Source organism: Cervus canadensis, chromosome X, assembly GCF_019320065.1.
Source record: "Cervus canadensis isolate Bull #8, Minnesota chromosome X, ASM1932006v1, whole genome shotgun sequence".
In the NCBI taxonomy this organism is placed as follows: Eukaryota; Metazoa; Chordata; class Mammalia; order Artiodactyla; family Cervidae; genus Cervus; species Cervus canadensis.
In genome coordinates this window covers 3,826,457-3,830,325 of record NC_057419.1, presented here as the reverse complement: position 1 = coordinate 3,830,325, position 3,869 = coordinate 3,826,457, and positions in this window count along the sequence as shown.

Genomic DNA, 3,869 nt, shown 5'->3' with positions numbered 1-3,869 from the left:
TGCTGCAAATGTCAATATTCCATTCTTTTGATGGGGCAGCTCCTTTGTATGCCTTCTGAACTAATGGCAATGCCCCCCCTACACATGACACAGCTCCCCAGCTAAGTGTCCATCTCTGCACTCGCACAGAGAAACTCCAAGTCCTCTTCCTCTTCTCCCATGGGAAGTGTGTCTTTGAAGCTCTGTCTGGAACCAGTTCTTCCCCCTACTTTCTGGCAACCTGGACCTTCTGGTAGCATCTCCTACTCCACAGAAGGATCTCCCTCACTCCTCACACACTTATCCCTTCCCTGCCCTACCTGCCCTCCACTATGAGAACTCAGAAACAAACATAATTTCACATCAGCTTGATTTGTTTTACTTCCGTTATTAGTGTATGCAGTTGCTATAATATTCAGCCTCTGTACTTTTGGCCAGTACTCACCGGCCAGATCCCCAAGAATTTCTGAGGTGTCTAGCCAGGCCCCGAATTCAGTCGCTCTCCACTGGTCCAGCTGGAATGGCAGGGGTCTCCATGGTCTCTGGGACCTCCTCTGGTTCGTTCTGATTAGCTGGAATGGCCGGGGTCTCCATGGTCTCTGGGACCTCCTCTGGTTCATTCTCTTAGATGGAAATGCAGGGGTTTTCTTGGTTTCTGGGCCTTCTCTGATTCATTCTGATTAGCTGGAATGGCATTGGTCTCCATGGTCTCTGCGACCTCCTCTGGTTCCTTCTGATTACCTCAAATGGCAGGGGTCTCCATGCTATCTGGGATCTCGTCTGGTTCCTTCTGATTCAGCTGTTCAATCGCCTTGGAATTCTGGCTACAGAGCTTTGAGCATCTGATTTTCTTACGCCTTTTTGTGGTGGGAGTTTTCAGAGAAGTTTTCTTTGGCAGCTTTTCTAGAATAGGATTATTCCCCCTCATGGTTACCATGGCCACCTGGAGAAAACAAGACAGGGAGCATGAATGGCACTGTTTTGGGGAAGACCGTGAAGACAGGTGGGAAGGATGGCTTCAGGAGAAGGGGTGTGGGCAGAGAAGGGTTATGTGCCAGGCAAGACAGGGGAGGGTGTCGTCTGGAGTGGGGTCGATGGGCAAGAGATTTTTGGCTGTGTTCAGTTCACCTTGACATTTTTTTCTGGACCTCAATTGATAGGAGGTTATCATCTTCTCCTGGGTAAGAGGAGATGGGTGTTCCATAACTACTCTGGAGCCTTGTGGCTTCTCAGTCACCTCAGTCATTTGGAGGATTCACAGTGGTCTTCTCAGAGCCCCTGAGCACCCCTATATATACCCGTCTGCATGGAGCCTCACCCTCATGCTTTATGAGGTCATCAAGTCTCTTCCCCAGACAATGGTGGCCCTGGGTGAGCTTTGACATCACAAAGACCCATCCTAACATTTGTAGCGGAGGATGCGGAACAATTCAGATGATTTGCTGGGAGAAATGAGGCATTAGGAATGGCCTCAAGAGGCCTCCAAACTCACCTGCCGCCATCATGTTTTTGTCAAATCTGATGGGTCACAAAGCAGGCAGAGTGCATCTCCTCCAAACCTTGCCCCACAGTCACACTCCTCGGGCATTCATTCTGTTCTCTCTCAGCTTTCACCATTATCTAGAATTTCATATCTTGACTAAAGTCCCTCCATGAAAACTAGATTGTGTTTGAGTGTCTGTGGAAGTTAGAATCATTGCTCGTTCGTCCTGCAATGTGGTCTTAATGCACCTTGAATCCCATTGAATTCTGGGCCAGCCGACAGAAACCATTCCATCTCGCCTCCTTGTCTCAGTGTTCCCGGAGCTTGCCTCCATTTTCTGGTATCCAGTCAGAAACCCTTGTGCTCAGGCTGTGAGAATGCAGTGAATACACTTGCCCTTTCTCCACAAGGAGCTGTCTCGTTTCAAGTCTAGGACTCAGGGTCACCTCACTAGGAGTACTACCCAGGCTTGGGTTTGAACAGGCTATTGGGGTAGGGGCAGAGAAATGCATGTTTCAGGTTTTGCTGGGGGATCCCATTCAGAAAATGCCCACCTGCCGCTGAATTGCATTCCCAGCAAGGGGTGGTGTTTGCCCAGAGCTATGGGAGCCTTGTGTGCAAAGGTCTTCTCAACACGTGCCCTCACAAATCACTTTCCTCATCTTGTTTTCTTGCTGGAAGCTCCCTTGGAGCTTACCTCACAGCCAAAACCAAGGTGGAATTCATTTCCATGAGCAGCTGCCACAAGCTTCCAGCTTCTTGGGTGAAACACTGAGTCATCCTGTCCTATGCATCTAATTCCCATGATCTCTCATTGAGCTGGTTGGCTCTAGAGGAAAGGAGAATGGATTGTGTGCTCCACCCCAGTCCTCGTTTTTCAAATTGACTCGTAGGGTCAACCAGCCTGAGGCGCACCTCTGGGGACAGTTTGTTGGCTTCGTGGGTCTTCCTGGGTTTCCTGTGAAGTGTTCACATCCTGTTGTCCATTTGTTGCTTACTCACCCAGGGTCGATCACACTGCTGAGCATTTTAAGAGGTAGAAAAAGCACGCCGGAAACAAACCCAAAAGATGACTCTAAGAATTTTTAGAAGAAATTAAAACCTGATTGAAAAATGGGCAAGAGGCATGAGCCAACACTTTATAAGAATGATATCACTGGCATTTAAATTTATGAAGACGTCTTTAAAAACATGAGCAGCCAATTCACAAGAAGGGTATGGATCTAGCCCCGAATCTCGTTAAGAACGTATTAAGTCTAACGACGGTAAGAAAAATCATAACAAAACGCCCTTGAGAACTGAAACTCAGGCAGAAATAACATGGATTTTAGTAATTGGTGACAGAGACATTAGGATACTTGGAATAAATGTGTTTTGTGTGTTCTAAAAATAAAGAGAGTCATCGAAATCCTAAATTAGACAACATTTTATCTTACAGATATGAAAAACAGTGTCAGATATAGCTGATTTTAAGGGTTTACTGATAGCTCAGATAGTGAAAAGAAAATTAAAAAAACAAAAAACAAACCTGCAACATGGGAGACCAGGATTCATTCCCTGGATTGAATTGGAGCCTATTACACAGAGCGAAGTGAGTCAGAAAGAAAAACAGCAATACACTATACTAAGGCATATATATTGAATTTAGGAAGATGGAGATGAAAACACTATATGGGAGACTGCAAAAGAGACACAGATTTTCAGCACAGTGTTTTGGACTCTGTGGGAGACGGCGAGGGTGTGATGATGTGAGACAATAGCATAGAAACATGTATATTGCCATATGTGAAAGGGATAGCCAGTCCATGTTCGATGCATAAGACTGGGTGCCCACGACTTATTCACTGGGCTGACCCAGAGGGATTGGATTGGGAAGAAGATGTGTGGGGGAATCAGGATGGGGAATACATGTACTCCCATGGCTGATTCTTGTCAATGTATGGCAAAAAAACAGCACAATATTGTAAAGTAAATACCCACCAATTAAAATAGATAAAATAAAACAAAATCCATTCTTTGATAAAAAGGGCCTAATCAGTATTGACATTTAGACCAACAAAAACGCCCTTCTTTTCCTTCCTTTCTTCCCTCCTTCCTCCCCCGTCTTTCTTTCCTTTTCTTTCTGATTATACAACTGTTAGGGCTTGCTTTCCATGAATAGGCATGACAAAGTCCTGGCTCTATTCACCATGTTGTAGAATGAATCCCTGAACTCATCTTCCTCTATCGATCACTGTGTCACTCCCACTCCCCCAACTCTGTATTGCCCCACCCTCTTCCCCTCCCCGCTGGTAACCAGTAGATACTTCTCTATGTTTGTACACCTTCATTATTATCATATTCTCTACTTTGCGGTATGTTTACATTCTATAAGTGATATCATACAGTATTCATCAATCTCTGTCTG